A 25,092-nucleotide genomic window follows, 5' to 3' on the forward strand; every position below is an offset into this window, starting at 1 on the left:
CTGTGATGATACTAAAGTATTTAAGCCTTCTAGTCTCTTATATTCTGGAGCAGCTAGAATTAAAAATATGAGAGGATTGTATGGTAGCTCATGACAAACACTGGGATCTGTCCTGTAACCACTTTTTGAAGAGTACTTTGAAAACTATTGCTTTTTTATTTCTTTACTTTGTATATATATTATACTATACAATAAAAAATGTTAAAAAAAAAGATTAAGGGAGCTGATTTTTCATTAAACCTCAGAGGCAAGTAGGCAGTGGGAAGGCATATTTAAAGTGTTGAAAGCAAAAAAATAAAAAGTCAACTAAAAATTTAGTATCTGATTGATAAAAATTTAAAAAATAATTAAGTATCTGGCCAAACTGTAATTTAAAAATAAGGGAGAGGATGTATAGTTGCTTCAGTGGTACAATTCTTGCCTTCCGTGCAGGAGACCTGGGTTTGATTCCCGGAACATATGCCCTGCCCCACCAAAAAAAAAAAGAAAAATGAGGGAGGGAGGGATTAAAACATTGCCAGATAAACAGAAGCTGAGGGACTTTGTCACCACTAAGCTGGCTCTGCAAGAAATGCTAAATGGAGATCTACAGGTTGAAAGGAAAGGACAGTCAGTATACAACTGAATGAAGAAATAAACATCTCTGGCAAAGATAATGACATGGGTAAATATAAATGCCAGTACTATTGTATTTTTGGCTTGTGGTTCACGTTTTACTTTCTATTGTATCTAAAAGGCAAATGCATAAAATGGAATGATGTCAGTGGTTTTGGACTCATAATGTATAATCATGTAATTTGTGGCAAGAACTACATGGTAGGGGGACAGAGGGTACAGGAACATTATTTGTATAAGTTGGTATCAAAGAAACATGATGGTTACACATTTAGAATGTTAAATTTAAACCCCATGGTAACTTCAAGGAAAATATTGGAAAATGTGCAAGCTCAAAGGGGTAAGTAGAGGTTGCCAGGGGTAGGGGTCAGTGGGCATGGGGAGTTAATGTATAATGGATGGAGGATTTCTGTTTGGGGGAGAAGGTTAAGTTTTGGTAATGGAAGGTGGTGAAGGGACTGCAGTATTATGAATGTGATTAATCCCATTTAATGGTGTGCTTGGGAGTGAGTGAGATGGGAAAGTTTTTGTTGTATCAATGTTCCCTCCCCACACAAAAAAAGAGCAACTAAACAGACAATGATAGTTAAATGCAATATGTGCTCCTGAATGGGATCTAGCAAGGGAGGAAAAAAGGCTCAAAAGAGCTATTACTGGGTCATGTGAAAAATTTAGTATGTAGACCAAAAGCTTCATATCAATGTTAAATTTCTTGAACGTGATAACTTCACTTAAGGGGGTTAAATAAATGAATATCCTTGTACTTAAGAAACGTACATGGCAGTATGAAGTGTTCAAGGAGCGTGATGTATGCAACCTATATTCAAGTGTTCAGAAGATACACAGATGATAGATAGATAGCTATAAATAGAATGATAGGGGAAATGTGGCAAAATGTTAAAATTATTGGATCTGGGTATCGGGAGGTGGGTAGCGGTATGTTGGTAATCTCTGCATTGAGTTTGCATTATTTTTGTAACTCTCCTGCAAGTTTAAAAGTATTTCAAAATAGAAAGTAAAAAAGAAAAAAAGTTGAAAATTCTATTTTGAGTATGAATCTGGCTATTACTTGGATGTCTGTGTGGCATCTGGAGGAACTTCAGGAGTCTGCAGTTGGGTGGATGATGGCACGGCCATCACTGCGTGTTTGGGGTCTGGGGGCTACTTGGGGCTGTGCAGCATTTTGCCAGCAATGTCCTTCTTGTTGACCACTGCTGTCGCAAACTCCAAGAGGCCTCCCCACCCCTTTGAATATTGGGCTTTGGGGCAACCAGAAGCCAGTCTAAAATCCAAATAGCTAGGCATATGCTGATGGAAGAAAATGATAGCAGAGTTATCTTCCCAGTTGCCTTTTGTTGCTATATTTAGAGCATGAGTTTTCCCTTACCCTTGAAATAGCTCCTCTATCTAATTTGGCCTTTGCTTATATTTTGCTACTTAAATATTCTAAAAGTTGTCTCATTTGTAGTCACCTACACTAATGAGAGGGTAAATTCCTAAGTGCAAAGAATGATAGCAAATTCCCTCAGAATAGAGAGAGGAGAAATCACTAAATACATTTTGTTGCATTAAGGTAACAATGAATTTCTAATTAAAACAGGTTGACAAAGGTTTATTGCATAAAAAAAATTTGAAGTCAGATCAAGTCCATGACTAAACTTGGGGTGAAAAGAAAAGTAACTCATTCTCCTAAGACAACTGGAATCTTAAAGAGAGATTTACTAGGCTTCTTGGGGAAGCTATTATGTAGATACAGGTTTATGAGAGGTCCAGCCAGGCTTGTGTACACAGAATTGTGTGTGATCTTCTTTCTGTGCAAGCATATAGAGTAAAGAAAAACATTCTCTAAAATACTGAAATGGATCGGCTGCTACACGGCAAAAATGTTCTTGGATCCATAATGACACATAAAGCTTTGGTAAGCACGGATAATTGAGGATTAACTTTCCCTGGCCTGGGCTGCCCCTTGTCACTTTCCTGACCCTGAAATGGAGGGGAAGAATGACTGGGACATATATATCATTTGTAAGAAAATTGAAGATTAAACTGAAAACTAAAGCATCTGGAGACGGAAACTCATGACTGGGTAGAGGTGGCGTAGAGGTTCTTAGGTGAATTTGCAGACCACACCAAAGGTGAGGGCCAGGCCAGGTTGTAAAAGGATTAGCCTTTCTTCAGACTGTAAACATTCTCAGAGCATGGTAGTGAGAGAGGACTGCCAAATTTGAACTCTGTCACCTGTAACTAGCAGTTTCCAAATGTGGTATACGGGGCATCCTAACCCCTTATAGGGACTGTTCTGTACTGAGAAGACAAGAGCTGCAAGCTTATTAAAGTGGCATCTGAATTAAGTAGTATTACCAGAGAGATCATTTTTTTCCTATTCTTGGATTTGATCCATTTCATTAACCAGAACTTCACATTTATACTATGGTACCCAACCATGATAAAATCTAAGCATCTAATGGTCAAGAAAGAATGTGTAGTCTGTTTTCATTATTCTTGTTATTTTACAGTACCTTAACATATTTGTGATAGCTTGTTAAGATAACATACTTTATAAACAGTAACTATAATAATTACAGTTCAAGGGAGTTTTAGGAGTGATGGCTTTGTACTACTCTGGTTATCTTGGTTATAAAAACGTTGACTTTCCTTGGAGGTTATGGACTTTTAAAATAGTATTAAAGAATTGACTCATTCAGTTTCAAACAACTGCCTCAGGCTTCCATTCCCTGCATTCCACGTAACAACTTTTGAGTAGCCTATTTGTCTCTTGTTACTCTGGTATTTTCCTTCTTCTCTATTTTTCCCTTCCCTTTGTGTTCCCACTCATCCAGGGGAAATTGAGCAATCTATACAAATTATTCGGTCCTTTTATCCACTGATCCAAGGGATATGAGCTGCATTGCTAATTTTCTCACAAGGAAAATGTAAAGTGCTCTTCATAGAATGAGAATGAATGAGCCTGTAGCAAGAAGAGGTGGTTTAACCTACACTTTTTTTTGGTGAGGCCGCATGTTCACTATGCATAGGATTATGGAAAGTGAAACAAAATACCACACAACACATTGGCAATTCATTTAATCCTTGCATTGCAACAAAAAACAGAAGTTGAGACTCTAAAGTTAGTTTTCAAACATTTCACATCTGCCTCTTTACTACTACTACTACTTCTTCTACTAATTAATTGTGCTGCCTTACAAATCTTTACTCAGTCTTAAAGGGCACACAATATGGGACACGGACGTATGATGGTCCTCATTCCTTAGGACAACAACCAAAGGCCCTGGGCCAGTCAGCAGGCAGCAGAATGAGATTCCTTCCATCATTAAATCAAGTGAGAACCTGTTCAGTTTTCAAACTATTATGGGATATGCTTACTTAACTCTTTCTTTCCTATCTTTCACAATCTCTTAATTAGGGACAAATCACTTTATCTCCTGAGTCTAAGGTGAAAAATAGAAAATATAATTCCTCCTATACTACTCTATTATCCTATAAGTGATTATGTGAATTGTAAATATCTTTCTAGGAAATGTTTTATACATCCTGACTCATAGTTGAATTAGATATTTTGAAAGCTTACTCCCCAATGAACCAAAAATATAGATGAAGAATTTACAGAATGAAGGAAAAGGAAAACAAAAAAGGCAGTAACTAGCTTAAATTCAAATAATTTAATTCTATTTTTGATATTTTGAATTCTCACATTCAAGACACTTATTGGTTAGGTCAAAAGGTCTGAAACACTGAAATCTTATTTTTTGCATGAATTATGTAGGTCTGTGAAGATCAGTTATTAAAATCAAACCCACCAGGGTGGGCCACAGTGGCTCAGCAAGCAAGAACACTTGCCTGGAATGCCAGAGGACCCGGGTTTGATTCCCGGTGCCTGCCCATGTATTAAAAAAAAAAAAAATCAAACCCACCAAAGAGATTAGTCTCCTCTTCGTAAGATCTGTCTAAAGGATATCTTTGAAATCTTGATAAATGACTCAACTCTTGTGACATAATCTTACACACATAGGCAATTCAGAGTGATGCAGCATAGTACTTGAAGAGTTTGAACTTTTGGAGGGTTGCTGATTATGCACAGTTAACAAGGAACAAAAAAATATGGCACTACAAATTCAAATGTGTATTTTTAAAAATAAGGGTGCATGGGTGGTTCTGTGGTAGAATGCTCGCCTTTCATGTGGGAGACCCAGGTTCGATTCCCAGACCATGTACCCCCCCCCAAAAATGGACACATACTTCAAGAATTTTGCTGAAATTAATATTTTTGCCTTGTGGTTTAATATTAAAGACCTTATACATCATTTAGTTGAAAGGCAGTGTCCCTAAATTCAAAAGATTATCAAAACATAATCCCTCCAAATTTCATTTTCCTATTAAAAGGGGATATCAGAAAATCTTTTGGATGAACAATGTTTAAGGTAATGGGGAGGTCCTGTCAGACTAGAAGGAAAGAGTGGCTTCAATAAGCATATGAAACACTCCCCAGAAAAGGAAAGAAGGGGCAGATTGTTAGTTTGCTTTGGGAGTGAGCGTTTTGGGCCAACTGTAGCCTATTGATCTTCACAGAGGCCCGAGTACTGTGAGAGAAGAAAGATGAGAAATTTCCTAAGTATTTCATGAAAAAGCACTGAAAGCTGATAAGAGATCCTATCTCAATTCAATTAAACACAATCTTGCATGACATAATGCACCAGGCTTTGTGGCAGTACAGAAGTATAAAAAGAATCTTCACACTTAAGGAACCTAGAATCTTATCACATAGACAAACATATTAAAAATATGTTCCACAGCCAAGGATGATGACACTAACCCCTTTATATTGCATTCAAGAAATAGCGGATTCCGTTTCTCCTAATCTTCAAATGATTCTCTCTGAAGAGCAGTGAGAACCACTTAATTTCCTTCCTGCAACATCTGAATTTCATAGGCTAACTTTGAGGGCCACATATCCAATCTTCCTTATTTATTTATTTTTGCCCCAGTTAAAGATTTGTCATTTTTATTGGAAAATATCTAATATCTAGCATAAGCTTCTGAGCACTGGGATTGACTTTTAGCTATTTGTGACTCCTACAGAATACCATGTACATTGATTAATGCACTAAGTATTCAATAAATTTCTGTAGAAGAAAAGAAAATAAGGCAATGAAAGAAAAAGAATATTCTAGACTCTGACGCATGCACAAGTGCACACACACATGCACACAGACCAGTGTAATAGTTAAACACACAATTTAAAAAATAGAGACCTGGAATAAACATCCACGTTCCACCTCAGACTAACTGTGCAAACCTGGTGAAGTTACTTAACCTATATGAATTTCAATTACTTTACCTGCAAAATAGTATATCCTTGATAGAGAGTTGTGTAGATTAACTTAACATATATATATAGTGCTCAACAGAAGTTCTTGTGCATAGTAAATACTCAATAATTATTAGCTATATTATTATTTGTACCTCTCTGCTGAGGTAACAAACACTAAAAACACAGATACAATGAGAAAGAAAAGATATAAGCCAGGCTATCAATTTGACACTTAATTATTCCTATCCTTTGATCAGATAAATGAAATTGAATTGTAGCTCTTCAAAAAAAAATCCCTCCAAACTAGGGAGTGTTTTGTGAAAGAAGAAGATAGATTTTTGCTATATATGTAAGAATTGTGCTAAAATTTATACTTTAAAACATTACTCCGGAATATGATAGTTACTACTATTCTAAAATACAGGGGGAAAAAACCATCAATTCAACATTGCAACAAGTTTGGAAAGAGCTCGGGTCCTTACAAATCTGAACAGTAGTTGACTTAGGTTTTTATAAATTCATAGGAAACTATATTTTCTAGGAATCCAGTTGCCTAGCCATAAGACATGCTGGAAACTGACAAATTTTTCCTACATATAATGGTGTAAAAAGAAACTTCTCAAGAGGTGCTCAGCTCAATAAAATTATGTATCCCTTCACCTAACTGTTTACCACCAAAACCTGTTGTATTATGTTTGAAAGCTGCTGGAACATGATATACCAGAACTGGAAAGACTTTTAAAAAGGGAAATTTAATAAGTTACAAGTTTACAGTTCTTAGCCTATCAAATTGTCCAAACTAAGGCATCCAGAGAAAGATACCTTAATTCCAGAAAGGCCAATGGGTCAGTGTTCTAGTTTGCTAGCTGCCAGAATGCAATATACCAGAAACGGAATGACTTTTAAAAGGGGGAATTTAATAAGTTGCTAGTTTACAATTCTAAGGCCAAGAAAATGTCCCAATTAAAACAAGTCTATAGAAATGTCCAATCAAAGACATCCAGGGAAAGATACCTTGGTTCAAGGAGGCCGATAAAGTTCAGGGTTTCTCTCTCAAGTGAGAAGGCACATGGCCAACACAGTCAGTGTTTCTCTCTCATCTGGAAAGGCACATGGTGAACACGGTCAGGGTTCCTCTTTCATCTGGAAGGGCACATGGTGAACACGGCATCATATGCTAGCTTCTTCTCCTGGCTTCCTGTTTCATGAAGCTCCCCAGAAGGCATTTTCCTTCTTCATCTCCAGAGGTCGCTGACTGGTGAACTCTGCTTCTCGTGGCTATGTTATTCTGCTCTGCTCTCTCTGAATCTCTCATTCTCCAAAACGTTTCCTCTTTTATAGGACTCCAATAAACCAATCAAGACCCACCCAAATGGGTGGAGACATATCATCACCTAATCCAGTTTAACAACCACTCTTGACTAAATCACATCATCCAGGGAGATGATCTGATCACAGTTTCAAACATACAATATTGAATAGGGATTATTCTACCTTTATGAAATGGGATTTTGATTAAAACATGGCTTTTCTAGGGGGCATACTTCCTTTCAAACCAGCACAGTCAGGAACACCTCTGTCAGCTGGAAGTCATGTGGCTGGCATCTGCTAGTCCTTTGCTCCTGGGCTCTGTTTTTTCAGCTTCTGGCCCTGTGGGGGTTCCTTACTTTGCTTCTACAGGGCTGGTTTTCATCTCTTGGCTTCCCTTGTATCTCTCAAATTATTCTCTGCTTAACATCTCATGGCGACGTCTGCTGGGCTCCACGCATCTGTGTCAGCTCTCTCTCTGTGTTGGCTCTGTTGTTTCTGTTGGCACTGTCATTTCTGACTCTCTCCAAAATATTTCCTCTTTTAAAGGATTTCAGTAATCTTGTCAAGTCCCACCTGGAATGGGTGGAGTCACATCTCCATTTAATAAAAGATCACACCCAAAATAGGGTGTGCCACATCTCTGTAGAGATAATCTAATCAAAAGATTCCAGCCAACGGTTTTGGCTCAAGATTAAAAGAAATGGCTGCTCCCACAAGATTGGATCAGGATTAAAACATGGCTTTTCTGGAGTACATAATATTTTCAAACCAGCACATCTGTTCAAAGAGTCTGGAATCTACTGTTTTTTAAATCTATTTTGGAGACTGAGCCATTGGTCTTTTGGTTAGCTATGCTAACCAATATTTTGGCCCAATTTTCACAATTAAGTATTGCTGACTGTGAAATTGTGCTATTTCCCCCATTTATGTCTCTTCCAAAGTTTAAAATCTTACTAGACTAAGAAACTTCATGAAAGTCACATTTCACCCAGTTCCTGAATACTCACCAATATAGGAAGCATTTATAGCTTCAGTATCACTCTTTATTTATTTTTTTTGTGTTAGCAGACACCAGGAATTGAACCCAGGTCTCCGGTATGGTATGCAAGACCTCTGCCTGCTGAGCCACCATGGCCTGCCCTTCAGCGTCACTCTTTCAGTTCCCTGTTCACCTGGTTTAGAATTAAATCACTACTCCAGACCTAAACTTTTGTGACCCAGTTGGTTTCTTGACCCCCCTATAATAAATGGTATTTCTGTTGGTCTTCAGACCTGAGATCCAGTTTTTCCTTTGGATTCCATTACATGTCTGTATTATCTCCAAATTTTCCACCTCACATCTGGATTGCTCACTTATTCCATACTGTGGTTTACCTGGTAACCCTGCCCAGCCAAGGTTGGAAGAAGAGAGATCACACCGATTGTATCATCCTGTAGATTGTTGGTGTCTGGGCTCTTTTGGGGTCTCTGAGCTTGCAAACATATGGCAAGGATGACGTTGGCCTTTTACCCAGATTCATAATTGTGTTCCTTAGCTTATTATTGCCTTTACTGTGCTCTTATTGGAAATCTTGGGTGAATTTTTGTCTGAATCAAGCCTGAAATTATATTGATGTCAGATGCTGTGCCTTAGTTGCTCAATGGCTACTCTGAACTTCTGCATATAGCCCTTAGCATAGTCAATTCCACCAGGTCCTGGCTAGTCCAGGGTTTGAGTCTTGACCCAGTCTCGAGGACTATAGGAGAATAGTCAGTTCCCATAGGAGCTGACTTAACATGATATTTGCTTCAATACCAAATAATGAAAATACTCAACCACCAGGTCAGTTTGAGGAGTTAGAAAAAGCATTTCAGAAGCCAAATGCCTCAGTCCTAATGATTGTCCATATTAGGGCTACGGTTGGACAGGATTTTGAAATTGGTGAGAAAACAGCATTCCAAGTGGGAAAACCATATGAGAAAGGCTGATAAGTAGATTTTTTTATTTTGGTAGAAGTACAGCAGTTTGCCTAGAGGTTCTAATTTGGATTTATGGGATTAAGTAGAAATTTCAAGGACAATTTTGAAAGTGAAAATCAGAATTTAGACATTATATTGTTTAATCAAGGGGAGCCATTGAAAATATTTGTGAATGGCAAGCATTTATTAAAGGCCCAGGCATTTAATTGATGCTGGGAAACAAAGAGACATCAGATCAAGCTATGGCTTCCCAAGTAGCTAACACTCCAATAGGAGAGGCAGATACATAAATAAATGGTTTTTCTGTTCATTTGAATTTCTCTTATCAAATGTAAGTTGGTTAGTTAACCAAATAAAAATTTTGTTATAGGAGGGAATTTTTATACCTTTTAATTTAAAACATAAAATTGTACATTTTTTTCATTGATCTTTGGAGATCAAATCAAGGCTTTTTCTTTGAGTAAGGATTTTCTGCTTAGAATTATGCATCATTTTTCCTATATAAACCACATTTTTTAACACATGGTATATGATTTTTTGGTTTGGATTTAAAAAAAATGGCATGTAAATTAAATAAACTTTTTTATAGTACTATCTTAGTTATCTTGCCAACACAATTCAACAGTACTTTTTTAGCAACTCACTTTTATCTACTCTTTACAACACATTCGAATGTGTTTTTCACAGAAGCATATCCTCTTATATTTCATTAGTTGTCATAGTTTGCCAAGGCTGCTAGTACAATACTGCGCAGCAGGTTGGCTTAACAACAGTAACTTGTTAGCTCCTGGTTTTAGAGGCCAGAAGTTCCAAAGCGTAGCCAAGGCCTGCTTTCGTCTGGAGTTGGTAGATTTCTGGTGATAGCAGTTCTTTTTTATGTGGTAATGTCTTCTCCTTTCTCATCAAGGTTCCCAACAATTTATTGCTTCTGACTCCTTCTTATGGCTTTCTCTTTACCAGGCCTCCTGTAATTTGGATTATGACCCACCCTCATCCAACTGAGCTAAACCTTAACTAAAAATGACATCTTCAAGAGGAGCTATTTATACTGGGTTTTCACCCACAGGAAGGAGCATGAGATTAAGACCATGTGCTTGCTGGGGCACGTAATTCAATCTACCACAGCTATAAGGTATAAATTATGTAATTACAGTAGTAAGGACAACTGATGTGGGAAGAAACGTTACTAACTTTCGGGTAAACAACTCAGCTGGCAGGAGTAGAAGTTCATTGTTATAATGGAGAGGAGTCCCACATAGGTGGGAGAGTTTAGCATGCTTTGCACATAGCCATTATATTTTAAAAAGGAAATGGGCAATTTCAATCATTTACTTTAAGTATATTAATTAGAGTTCTATTGAGATAAATTCCATAGTATTAAACAGAGGTATGAGTTAGATGTCATAGAAGCACAGCCTAAGTGCAAGTAAAGATTTATTAAATCAAGTAGGGCTCAGGTCAAAACCTTGGGAAGCATCAATTTTGTCATGAGAGACTTAAAAAACTATTTTGATTTGTGAACACAGTGACAGATGGATTTGCACAATCAGTAAGAAGTTGATGCTAGCTTTAGCAGAATCTGTTTTGCTTAGGATAGGATAGGAAGAGAACAGCAGGATGTGCAAGAGAACCCTGGAAAATGAAAGGGAGGTAGGAAAGGCAATAAAGGGAGCTATTGAAGACAAAACTCATCAAATTCTTTCTCTCCCCCAGGATTAGCCCTTCTCTAGAGGGCAGAAGAATACATGAAAGTGGTCTAAAAATACATTTTTAAAACATTTTTTTATTGTATAGTATAACATGTATGCAAAGAAAGAAGAAAGCATTAGTTGTCAAAGCATTCTTCAAAAAGCAGTTACAGGATATATCCCAGATCTTGTCATAGACTACCATAAAATCCTCTCATATTTGTCCTTCTAGCTGCTCCAGAATACAGGAGGCTAGAAGGCTTAAATACCTTTTTATCATCATCATCGAATTTTGTTTCCTTCTTTTTTTGTGAACATATATACAAAAAAGCTCTAAATTTCCAAGCACAGCACCACAATTAATTGTAGAACATATTTCAGACTTTGACATGGGTTACAGTTTCACAATATTAGGCTTTTACTTCTAGCTGCTCTACAAAACTGGAGACTAAAAGAGATATCAATTTAATGATTCAGCATTCATATTTGTTTGTTAAGCCCGATCTTCTATGTATAATTCCACCATCATCTCTGATCTTTCCATACCTCTCATTGGGGTTGTTTGGCTTATGGAAATTCTAAATTTTTGCTATTGGAAAGGTCTGTCACTAATATGGGGTAGGGAGATGGAACTATCTAATGTTCTGGAGAGGCTGGTTCAGGTTTCAGGATTTATCTGGACCAGGGACCCATCTGGAGGTTGTAGGTTTCTGGAAAGTTACTCTAGTGCCTGGAACCTTCGTGGAATCTTATATATTGCCCTAGGTGTTCTTTAGGATTGGCTGTAATGGTCCTGGTTGGGGATTGGCAGGTTATGACACAGCAAGGTCTGCCTGAAGTTTGTGTAACAGCAACCTCCAGAGTAGCCTTTTGACTCTATTTGAATTCTCTCTGCCACTGATACTTTATTAATTGCACTACACTCTCCCCTCTTGGTCAGGACGGAATTGTTGATCCCATGGTGCCAGGTCTGGATTCATCCCTGGGAGTCATCTCCCACATTACCAAGGAGACTTTCACCCCTGGATATCATGTCCCATGTAGGGGGAGGACAATGATTTCACTTGCAGAGTTCGGTTTAGAGAGACTGAGGTAACATCTGAGCAACAACAGAGGTCCTCCAGAAGTAACTCTTAGGCATGTCTATAGGTAGTCTAAGCTTCTATGCTACCTACATGAGCTTCACAAGAATAAGCCTCATGATCGAGGGCATGGCCTATTGATTTGTGTATCCCTACGGTTTGACACAGTATCAGGGAATTCCCTGATGTTAAGGTTTAATAGCTCCATAGTCTTTCTCCCCTCCCTCAAGGGACTTTGCCAATACTTTTTAATTATCTGCTTAATATACTCTAGGATGTTTCCAGGCATTACAACAATCTATACAGGATTCAAGAACCTCTTTCTTATTCTGTGCTTCCTGTGTTTCAATTGTTTAAATGAGCTATACAGATGGGTTGAATTAGATTAGGCACTACAGAAAATTTCAGTTCCAGATCAAATAAACCTTTCTTCCATTGGTCTCAAAGAGTATGTGTGGTTCTAAAATATAGACACTGTGTTCCTTAACCCTATGTTCTGAATTACTTTAACCCCAACATGTTTGGCTTCGATTTTATCTCTAAATATCAGGCTATGTATATAAAACAGGCTCTCAAAATCCAGAAATAATAATCACCATTTTGGACTTAATGTGTCTGCTCTAAAAGCTTATAATCTGGGCCCTTCTAAAATGCTTTTCTTATAAGCATTTTCTAAATGTTTGCCATTTAAAAACCATGACATTGTTGTTTTTTTGTTCCTGGTTTATTTTGTCTCACCGAATGTCTCACGTGTTCATTCACATCATTGTGTGCCTCACAACATTGTTCCTTTTTGTAGCAGGACAACCGTCATTCATAAGTATACACCACTGTTCGCCAATCTACTTATCTGTCAGCACATCCTGCAGCCACCTGCATTCATTGGGCTTCATGTAGAGGGCCCAAAGTGCACATTCCATCAACATTTTCAATTTTAGATAATTTCATTGTTCCTAAGAGACAGAAAATGAATAAACACACCCTCGCCAAATAGGAAATCTAAATCTCCTCTTAACTCTTGTCCCTCACCCCATTATTTACCTCTGCTGTTGCTGTAGTGGTGCTGATGGTTTCCTTTTGAACATAGCTCATAGCATGCAATAGCAGTTTTCCCCCATACGCTGGACTTGAACACTTTTTATATAAGAACTATATCTTTGATGTAATTCTCATGAGAATTCATTCATATTTCTAGGGTGAGTCAGTGGTACACATAGGTCTATACAACCCCTTTCAATCTTGTTCATCTTCAATATGGTAATATTACTCCTAGACCCACTAGAGAATTACCTTCACTCCCATCTATTCCCTTACATTGGAGTTCAACCTCACTGGCTAACAGTTCACCCATCTCCAGGCTCTATGTATCTCTAAGTTCCCTATATTCTGTTTAATAAGCCCATGATTATACCTTTATGTTGGTTACAAAAGTGGCTGCTTTTGTGTATACCTTTTGTGTCTGCCTAATTTTGTTTAGCATTATGTCCTCAAGGCTCATCCATCTTGTCATGTGCTTCAGGATGTCATTTTGCTTTACTGCTACATAATATTCCATCATATGTATATACCACATTTTGTTGATACATTCGTCCGTTGTTGGGTATTGGGTTGGTCCATCTTTTGGTAATTGTGAATAATGCTGCTATGAACATTGGTGTACAAATGTCTGTGTCATTGCTTTCAGCTGTTCTGGGTATATAACAAATAGTGCTATTGCTGAGTCATAGGGTTACTCCATATTTAGTTTTTTAAGGAACTCCCAAACAATCTTCCATAGTGGCTGCAACATTATACATTCCCACCAGCAGTGCATCAGTGTCCCCGTTTCTCCACATTCTCTCCAACATTTATAGTTTCCTGTTTATTTAATAGCAGTCCTTCTTGTAAGTGTGTGGTAGTATCTCATTGCAGTCTTGACCTGCATTTGCCTTATAGCCAATGAAAATGAGCATTTCTTCATGTGCTTTTGAGCCATCTGTATTTGCTTTTCAGAAAAATGCCTATTCATATCTTTAGTCCATTTTATAATTGGATGGTTTGTTCTTTTGTTGTTGAGTTGTACAATTTCTTTGTATATACAGGAAATCAAACCTTTGTCTGATATGTGATTTCCAAATATTTTCTCCCATTGAGTTGGCTACCTCTCCACCTTTTTGACCAAGTCTTTTGAGGTGCAGAAGCATTTGAGTTTGAGGAGTTCCCATTTATATATTTTTCTTTTGTTGCTTGTGCTTTGGGTATAAAGTTTAGGAAGCTACCTCTTATTACCAGGTCTTGAAGATGTTTCCCTACATTTTCTTCTAGAAGCTCTATGGTGCTAGTTCTTATATTTAGGTGTTTGATCCACTTTGTATTAATTTTTGTGTAGGGTGTAGGATAGGGGTCCTCTTTCATTTTCTTGGCTATTGATATCCAGTTCTTCCATGCCCAATTATTGAAAAGACTATTTTGCCCCATTTCAGAGGATTTGAGGGCCTTTTCAAAAATCAGTTGACCATAGATTTGGTAATCTACTTCTGCACTCTCAATTCAATTCCTTCAGTCAATGCTTCTGTCTTTGTGCCAGTACCATGTTGTTTTGACCATGTGGCTTTATAATAGGTTTTAAAGTCAGGGAGTGTTAATCCTCCCACCTCATTCTTCCTTTTTTAGGATGCTTTTAGCTATTTGGGGTCTCTTTCCCTTCCATATGTATCTCTTGTTGAGCTTTTCCAAACCTTCAAAGTAGGTTGTTGGAATTTTGATTGGTACTGTGTTGAAGCTGTAGGTCAATTTGGGGAGAATTGACATCTTAACTATATTTAGCCTTCCCATCCATGAGCAGGGAACATCTTTCCACCTATTTAGGTCTCCTTTGATTTCTTTTAGCAATGTTGTGTAGTTTTCTGTGTACAAGTCCTTTACGCCCCTAGTTAAGTTCATTCCTAAGTATTTGATTCTTTCAGTTGCTATATTGAATGGAATTTTTTCCTTAACTGACTCCTCAGCTAGGTCATTGCTTGTGTATAGAAATGTTACTGATTTCTGCACATTAATTTTATATCCTGCCACCTTGCTGAATTTATTAGCTATGTTTATTAGCTCAAATAACTTTGCTGTAGATTTCTCAAGATCTTCCAAGTATAGCATCATATCATCTGCAAATAATGAGAGTTTTATTTTTTCTTTCCCATTTGGATGGCTTTTATTTCTTTGTCCTGCCTGATTGTTCTAGCTAGAACTTCTAGCACAAGTTGAATAATAGTGGTGACAGTGGGCATCCTTGTTTCTGATCTTAGTGAAAAGCCTTCAGTCTCTCTCCTTTGAATATGATGCTGGCTATCGGTTTTTCATATATTCCCTTTATCATATTGCGGTAGTTACCTTTGATACCTATCTTTTGGTGTGTTTTTTTTTTTTTTTATCAGAAAAGGATGCTGAATTTTGACAAATGCTTTTTCAGCATCAATTGAGATGACCATGTGATTTTTTCCTTTTAATTTGTTAATGTGCTGTATTACATGAATTGATTTTCTTGTATTGAACCATCCTTGCATTCTTGGTATAAACCCCACTTGGTCATGGTGTATAATTCTTTTAATGTGCTGTTGGAATCGATTTGCTAATATTTTATTGAGGATTTTTGCATCTATGTTTATTAGGGCGATTGGCCTGTAGTTCTCCTTTCTTGTAGCATCTTGACCAGTTTTGGTATTAAAATGATATTAGCTTCATAAAATGAGTTAGGTAGAATTTCTTTTTCCTCAATTTTTTTGAAAAGTTTGAGCAGGATTGGCATTAGTTCCTTCTGGAATGTTTGATAAAATCCCCCTGTGAAGCCATCTGGCCCTGGGCTTTCCTTTGTAGGAAGATTTTTGATGACTGACTGAATCTCTTTACTTGTGATTGGATTGTTGAGATCTTCTATTTCTTCCTAAGTCATTGTAGCTTGTTTGTGTGTCTCCTGGAATTTGTCCATTTCATCTAAGTTGTCTAGTTTGTTGGTGTATAGTTGTTCATAGTATTGGCTTATGATTTCTTTTGTTTCTTCAGGGTTGCTGGTAATGCACCCCTTCTCATTTCTGATTTTGTTTATTTGAATCCTCTGTGTTTTTTTCTTTGTCAGTCTTGCTAGTGGCCCATCAATTTTATTGATTTTCTCAAAGAACCAATTTTTAATTTTATTGATTCTTTCTATTGTTCTTTTATTCTCCCATTCATTTTTCTCTGTTTTAATCTTTGTTATTTGTCTTCTCCTATTTGCTTTTGTGTTAGTTTGCTGTTCTTTATCAAGTTCCTCCAGGTCTCCTGTTAAGTCCTTGAATTTTGCTCTTTCTTGTTTTTCAATATCGGCATTTAAGGCAATACATTTCCCACTCAGCACAGCCTTTCCCACATTCCATAAGTTCTGATAAGTTGTATTTTCATTTTTATTCATCTCCAGATACCTACTGATTTCTCTAGCCATTTCTTCTTTGAAGTACTGGTTGTTTAAGAGTGTGTTATTTAATCTCAATATATTTGTGAATGTATTAATTCTTTGGTGGTTATTTAGATCCAGCTTCATCCATTGTGATCAGAGAAAGTGCTTTGAATAATTTCAATATTTTTAAATTCATAAAGACCTCTTTTGTGCCCCAGCATATAATCTATCCTGCAGAATGTTCCATGAGCACTAGAGAAGAATGTATAACCTTGTGCTTTGGGGTGCAATGATCTATGTATATCTGTTAGGTCTAATTCATTTAACAAGTTATTTAACTTCTCTATTTTCTCATTGATTTTCTGTCTGGTTGTTCTGTCTATAGAGGAGAATGGTGCATTGAAGTTTCCTACTATTATTGTTGAAACATCTATCACTCCCTTCAGTTTTGCCAAGGTCAGTCTCATGTAGTTTGGAGCTCCTTGATTGGGAGCACAAAGATTTATGACTGTTATATCTTCTTGGTGAATTGACCCTTTAATTAGTATACAGTGTCCTTCTTTGCCTCTTATGATGTCTTTATATTTAAAATCTATTTTGTCTGATGTTAGTATAGCTACTTCTGCTTTCTTTTGGTTACAACTTGCATGGTAAATCTTTTTCCATACTTTCACTTTCAATCTATTTGTACCCTTGGGTCTAAGATGAGTCTCTTGTAAGCAGCATATAGCTGGAATTGTGTTTCTTAATCCGTTCTGCCAATCTGTATCTTTTAATTTGTAAGTTTAGTCTGTCAACATTCAAAGTTATTACTGAAAAGGCGTTTCTTGATTCCACCATCTTATAATTTTAAATTTATTTGTCAGATCTATATATTCTTTTCCCTCTTTCTCTTTGTATTATTTAAATTACCGTTAGTGGTACTCTTCAAATCTGTGCCCTCCTACAGACCTTCCTCTCCTGTCTTTTTTTTTCAGCCAGCAGAATTCTTTTTAGTATTTCTTGTAGGTCCGGTCTCTTGTTGACAAATTCTTACAGGACTTCTTTTTCTGTGAAAACCTTAATCTCTCCCTTAGTTTTGAAGGACAATTTGGTGGGGGTACAGAATTCTTGGCAGGAAGTCTTTCTCTTTCAGGATCTTGTATATATCATATAACTGCCTTCTCATCTCCAGTGCGCTAGGTGAGTAGTCCAAACTCAGTCTTATTTGATTTCCCTTGTATATAGTAGATTGTTTTTCTTTGTCACTTTCAGGAGTTTCTGCTTCTCTTCAACATTTGACAGATTGATTAGTATGGACCTAGGAGAAGGCCTATTTGGATTTATTCTGTTTGGATTTCTTTGGGCTTCTGTATTTGTATATTTATATCCTTCATGAGGGTTGGGAAGTTTTCCCCCATTATATCCTCAACTACTCTTCCTAGTTCTCTACTCCTCTCTTCTCCTTCTGGGACACCAATGATTCTTATATTTGAGTGCTTTGTTTTGTCTATCATTTCCCTAAGTTCCAATTCAATTATTTCCATCTTTTTTGACATTTGTTGTTTTGAGTCTTCAAAGTCAATTATCCTGCCTTCTATAGCACTTATTCTTTCTTCTGTCTCTTCAAATCTGGTGTTGTGTGCCTGTAGTATGTTTTTTATTTGGTCAACAGAGTCTTTACTCTCCGTGATTTCTGCTATTTTTCTATTTATTCTTTCAAATTCCTTTTTGTGCTCTTCTACTGTCTTCTTGATTTCCTTTTTGTCATTTGCTATCCCACTTATTTTGTTAAATAGAGTTGTATGAACATCTTTGATTAGTTGTTGCAATGTCTGTGTCTCCTCTGGTGTTTTAATTTGGTCATTAGGCAGGGCTATCTCTGTCTGCATTGTGATATGCTTAGTGATCTTCCACTGTCTTTGTGGCATGTAAATATCTTGATTGATTTACTTTGGGAGCTGATTTCTTTCAGTACTCTAAGGCCTGTGTTTGTGGAATGGTTGTACAGCAGGGAGCCTGATATAGGGTGGAGTACTCAGTATGGTGATTTGTTTCAGGGCAGGTATGGGTACAGGTTGGCAGTGTTACGCTGATGCTTGTGAACTCGGGTGCCCAGCATCAGGAAGGGTGTTACCTGTGCAGGTGCACCGGTGGGGGGCATAATCCTAGTGTGTGCTGGTCTAAGGCATGGTGCCCTTTGTGAGCATGTATAGAGCTGTGGCAGCAGGTTGGCATTACACCTTCATGGATTGGGGGCTGGGAAATGAGGCTGAGGGCTGTGCGCATGCACAGTTCTAGGACTAATGTAAAGTGCAGTTCCCAGAGCTGAATGATGTGATTGGGGGCCCGTGCACATGCGTGGGCCTGGGAGTGCTGTAAACAGATGTGCTGAGCTCAGGGAGGGTGGGGTGAGGCTGTGCAACACTATGGATGTGGGTGGGTAGCCTAGGTATGGAGGTTAGTGCCTGCAACCTTTATTCACTGGCAACAGCCTGCAAGAAATAGTGCTTGGGAGAGTTGTAGGAAAGGTGGATTGGTCTCTACTTGGGGTGGGAGTGTGGGGTAGCTACATGCACTGAGGGCTGGTGGGGTGGGAGTCTGGAGCCTGGAGAATGGAAACAGGTGACAGGTTCAGATGCATAGCGTGTGGGGTGAGTTGCCAATCACAGGCTGTGCTGGTGAGGGTAGCATGCCCAAGGAACATGGCCTGGCTTACTTCCTAGTCCTGCGTTCCCATCCATGTGCTCCCATGGACTCCATGGCTCTGTGCCTCCACGCCAGGCTCCAGCTTTCTACTTCTCAGTTCCTTGGCCTCTGCAACCAGGGCTGCCACATGTGGTGCAAAAGGCTCTCAGGTCAGCCACACTCATGAATTGCACCTCAGTCACCCTCCTGTCCCTTCTCTAACTTTTCTGAGGAGCAGGGCTAATTTCGAGCTAGTCTGCCCACTTTCCCAGAAGTCCAAAATAAATTTTTAAATTCTTTTTTTTGTAAGAGTTGTGATAAGTTTATTCATTAACAAAGATGGGGAAGGCAGGAAAATGAAGCAGATGGGTTGTAAGGACAGATTTTTCAGGAAAGTAAGTAAAAGATTACAAATATGCAGATTCTGCATTCAAAATGAAAGTGGTACTAAGCAGAAGTTTTTTAAAGCAGAAATCTTAATGTTATTCATTTAATTATATTTAATTAATTATATTATATGTTATATACAATATAGATACATGTAGAATATTGTAGAAAATTTGGAAAGTTCTGCAGTTGTAGAAAACTGCCTAAATATATCAGCAAATAAAAGCTAGAAGTCACCTATAATTCTCCTACCTGAAGATAAGCATGTCATCTATGTTAAATTTTATATGTTAAAACATACATTACCTATGTTAAATTTTGCATTTTCTTTCTTTTTTTATTATGTATATACATGCATGCACATATTTTTATATGTATAAAAATGGCAGCATACTCAAACATATTTTTCATCATTTAACAATAATATATTGTGGCTATTTTTCATGATAACAGATTTGTTTCTTTTTCTTGTCTTGTGGCATTGGCTATGATGGTAAAACTGTTGAATTTTAGTTTTCAGAACAACCATTTCTGTTCTTGTCTTATTTGTTGCTGTAATAGCATAACGGTTGCTGTAGGTTTCTAGATGCTATCCTTTAACAGGTAAAACAAGCTTATTTTCACTTCTGTTCTACAGTAGGACTTTCTCTTCCTTTTTATTTATATTGGCAATGAGTATAGAATTCTATAATTTTTTGGCATCTATGAAATTGACCATACAGATCTCCTTTAACTGGTTGATATAGTGAAATATGTAGAAGTTTCCCTTATCCTTCTGTCCTCTGAGTTTAATTCAATTCTGTTCTATTTGAAATATTATTTTTATTGTTTCAAAGTAAGACATTTACATAGTTTAAAGTATAAAACGCTACTGCAACACTGACATTAAAGGATGTTTCCTTGAGCCCCAAGTTTGCTATTCCCTTGTCCCCCTTCACAAGCTCTGTTGGGTAGTTCTTTTGTTAACTTCTTTCATTTTATAATGCTGTTTCTTAAATTGCCAATTTAAGAATTAATGAATATCTCCATATTATTATGAAATGAAAATTTAGCATACTTAACACATCTAATGTTTCCTCTCTATTGTCTCAATATCGTACTATAAATTAATTTTGTTGAATTCATAATCAGTATTTACTTTACAATGACTATGTTGTTCAGAGCTGAGCCAAGTAGAACATAACCATATTTCCTATCTTGTGCAATTTTTGCTTTTCCTTAAATTTACCAAACAAATTTAATTTTTTTTTTGTTTGCCTAGGCTTATTTAATGCAACCTAGTATCAAGTTCCATGCATCTTAGTTTCCATATGGTCAAATGCACCTGATGTTTTCTGTTTCATTTCCCCCCACCTTGGAAACATCCATTCTGTAGCCCTCCATCCACCTGCTCCAATGTGGAATAGTTTCTCTTCAGAGTCACTTCCCAGCTATCACCCTGGAACTTCACCTCCCTCCTGGTCTGGGTCCCTAATTTTGAGGATTGTGTCTTCCTCTATTTTGTTCCATACCTTTGTCATCCATAATTTATTGAGAAGATGTGCATAAAAAATCATTTTGTGATATTGTTTTAGCAAATCATCATACTTGATTGATAATTTGGTCAAAAATAAAATTTTAGGTTGATTAAAAATTTCCCTCAGGAATTTGAAGACATTGCCCATCTCCTAGTTGCAAATGTGGTTATAGAGTTGTTTGATGATATTCTGATTTCACATTCTTGTTTCAAAATCAGTTTACTTCTCTCTGCATTTATAATATTCTGCTGATTACTAGTGTTCTGAAATTTCATGAAGATGTGCATTAAAATGGGTATTTTTTCATTTATTTTGCAGAAAGTCCTTTTACAAATTCATATTATTCAATTTGGGAAAATTTCTTTAAGTAACTTTTGATAATATCTTCCTATCTTTTCCCCCATATATTTTCTTTCTGGAATTCTGATTTGTTGGCTGTTTTATCTCCTGAACTGTTCTTTTATTTATCTTAGTTTTCTGCTCTGACAGTTCATATTTTTGTCTCTTTATTATGCTTTCTGGGAGAGTTCCTTTACTTTATCTTCCTCCACTCAACCAACTTTTTAACTTAAGAATCTTTTTTTTTTGGTGGGGAGGGGAGGTGCATTGTTCGGGAATCGAACCCGAGTCTCCCGCATGGAAGGTGGGCATTTTAACCACTGAACTACCTGTGCACCCTTATTTTTATTTTCTAATTACATTTTTTCTCTGCTTTTCTTTTCTTTTTTTGCATCCTGTAATTATGTCATGGATACAATATCTTCTCTAAAATCTCTGAGGATAACCATTATTGGATTTTTAAACCTTTATTTTTGTACCCTATAATACCTTTGTTTTCTCAGATTTCCTTTGTTTCCTATTTGCTTGTTGACTTGGACTCTGCCTTTTATGAAAATGAATGCTTTCCTCAAATAACTGATTTTTTTCAAACTTTTTATCTAAGACAAGGGCCTTGAAAATGCTGACTGGAAACTCTGTGTGTTTAGAACATATAATCTGATGGACTTCCCCTAGGTACCTGGCCATTTTGTTGCAGAACTCTCTCTTTCTCTCCAATGTCAGTATCTCTAATTCATTTTTTTGGACCAGAGATTTTTCAGAGAACATTTCCACCAATCTTCCTAAATGGTATGTGTCTGACTGCTGGTGTTTTTGGAAACATAAAATGGCTGGGAGAGAGGACAGTTCATTGTCCCAAATGTAGACTTCTAATTATCCCTTATTTCCAATCTAGCATTGTTTCCCGTCATTCATATATCTTCTGCTGGAACTGAAGAGGGAGTCACAAGGGTGTTCCAGGATGTGGGAGAGAATGTGGAGTCCAATTGCTTCTCATACATGATTTCAGAAATTGACACTTCATTTACCACCCTCACCCCCCTTCCATACCCCCCATTGTAACTGGCATCTTCTGGCAATGAACTTGTCTGGGACTACAAGGCAGCCTCTCTGCAGTCACTTGCTATTCAACTTCCATTCAGCTTTACAAACTCTTTCAAGTTCTTTGTCTTTCCCTTAATTTGTTTCCCCCCCTCCACTGTTAAGTCCTTACCATTCTTTGTGTGTGTATTTTTACTTAAAAAATCCATTTAATTTTATTTCACTGGGAATGAGACACATATATGTATGTGTTCCATTGGCCACACATGACTGGAAGTAAAAAACATATATTTAATCAAATATAGGTACATGGTCTTCTCAGTGGTGGAATGCTTGCCTTCCATGCAGGAAACCTGGGTTTGATTCCCAGACTATGTGCCCCCCCAATATGTATATATATTTAATCAAGTATATCAACCTTTCTTTCATGATTTCATGGTTTCCACCTTTGGTGTGTATGTGGAGGGGGCTTAGTTGTTAATGAGTTGTAAATTATAAATTTAGAAGCATCCATGACAACTTTATTAAGTATATTGCATTATATGAATATTTTGATACTACTCTGTACTTAATTTAATACTAGTCTACACACAAACACTAAAAATTACATACCATAATTAAGCACTGCTTGTTATACTATACACGCAAAAGTTTGTTACACATATTTTCTCATACAGAGAAATTCAGTCAACATTCAACATTTGGTAACATAGTATTTTGTAAAAGTAGATGACTAATAAATATCAATAGAATGGAGGAAGGCAATTCATGCATTGATTTTCACAGAAAGTTATTAAAATACAGCCAAATACAAACGCCAGACATTTTCATAAGAAGCCAGATTCTGTCAGTAATATGAAATTTGAAAAGACTTTTTCAGTTGGGAAACAGAATTAGTTTAAAAGAGACAATAAATTCTGTTCATATGAAATGGAGTTGAGGGTGTAGAGCACACATGAGATAAAAGAAACACATGCAGAGTTGAGTTATTTAATTTAGCTAAATCCATGCAGATACATGTTCTCCCAAAAGAGGTCAAAATACAAGAAAAAGAGTGGAGGATGCCTTCCTACAGATTACCACGTGACTGGGAGCTGGGCAACATGGCAGCCCTGTCTGAGCCTTAGCAGATACCCTGGGTAAGCAAGCAGGTTAGGTAAGAATTGTACAATTGCATTTTTCACTGGCCCTTGCTTTCACAGAAAAGTGAGCATCCAGAGAAAACGGCGAGCCGTGGAAAAGAGACATCAAACTATTAAAACTGGGGTGATCACAGAATTCTTTTTTTAAAATCAGGCTGCTTCTGAAAGGAATCCTGTTAACAGTTATGCAGGGACAAAAGCCTAAACCCAACCAGGACTGCTCCAGAAATTAGAATGTAGGCAAGAAGTCTTAACCCACCTTAATAGGAAGGTGAGCTTCAAAAATAAATACGATTGAATGACAGTGCATTCCCTGCCAGCACTTATATCTTAGAAGTAGTTTTCTATGGAAATTTATGGCTTTGTATTAATTATCTCATTAACAATCAGATTGTCTGAAAAATAGTCTTGAAAAAAATTGTTTTATGTATCATATATGTTTCTTCCATATTCCCCAAAAGCAAATATTCAGGAAACATCGAGGGATTTCCAAAACAAAGACCCAGATCATACATTTCTGGTAAGTTATTTATTTTTCTTCTTGGTCATCAGAATTTTAAATGTTAGAAAATATAATATTTTGCACAGAGAAATGTCCCACAAACACTATGCCAATACAACTATTTTAAAAGTGTAAAGTGCCTTTCACAAAATAAAAAGAACTGAACAATTATTAGCTGCTAGCACAAAGGTCCAGGACATGTTGCAAAATAAATGTGGAGAATGCTGTAAAATCTCATTTCTCCTTACAATGCATCTATATGCTAGATATTCTTTCCAGTGCAAAAAACAGTAACCAAAATTCTGAAAGGTTTAGAATTTTACATAGTACATCATTTATGATGATGTGCTGGAATGCATAACCTCATGTCTTCCATATATTCAATATAAACAATCAAACAAGCTGCTCAAATTCCTTCCATGATTCTGGTTATAAATTGATAGTGATATATTTGGATTGGAATGAAGTTGTAGGCTTATATGGCAGGCTGTATATTAGAAAAGCTTTCAAAAAATGTTACCAGATTTTACTAGCTGCAAAGTTGAGGGGTAAAACTGCAGGTCTGTAACTTGTGAGGTTAGAATCCCAGAACTATTTCTGCTGCTCATTGAAACTGAAAAAGTTACAAATCCCTTTCGATGGTTTAGTTTTCTCTATGGCACAATGGCAGTAGGGAGTGGTATGCCAACTTCTATTTCTTCAGCTCATCGGTTAGGAAAATGACTAGGGGGATAAAAGTGAAAATACTCTTAAACAGAGAAAGTGGGAGAAAAGAATAAGGAAATGGAAAGGGAGCACCAAGAAATGAGAGTTGCTTAATCAGTTTTGTTTTGGTTTAACCTAATGTAACTTGGGTAACTTGGTGATCTGGGGAAAACAGAGGTAGATTTTCAAAGAGAGTAAAATGAGTCCACTTTTTGTAGGTAAAAGAGATGCCAACTGTTCTGTTCTCTAAGCCCACATCATTTGTGTTGCCTTTTCCATTTTCTGTGCTGTGACGCCTGCACGATGTCTCTCACCTGGAGACTCAGGTAAAGATTTGAAAGCCTGGCACCTTGGGCTAATACATAATGCACAAGAGAGTCATTTTTAGCTAAATGACCTACACAGG

General features: G+C 37.0%; 1 long non-coding RNA gene across 1 annotated transcript; it reads left to right on the top strand.

Annotated features, from left to right (window-relative positions):
• Positions 1-560: 560 nt before the first annotated feature.
• Positions 561-12,756, top strand: LOC143679392 (uncharacterized). Its single transcript, XR_013173712.1, has 3 exons — positions 561-664; positions 10,175-10,346; positions 10,928-12,756. It is a non-coding gene; the product is annotated as an uncharacterized LOC143679392 (long non-coding RNA).
• The last annotated feature ends 12,336 nt before the right edge of the window (positions 12,757-25,092 follow it).

The sequence above is a fragment of the Tamandua tetradactyla genome, chromosome 4 (genome assembly GCF_023851605.1).
Source record: "Tamandua tetradactyla isolate mTamTet1 chromosome 4, mTamTet1.pri, whole genome shotgun sequence".
Taxonomy (NCBI): Eukaryota; Metazoa; Chordata; class Mammalia; order Pilosa; family Myrmecophagidae; genus Tamandua; species Tamandua tetradactyla.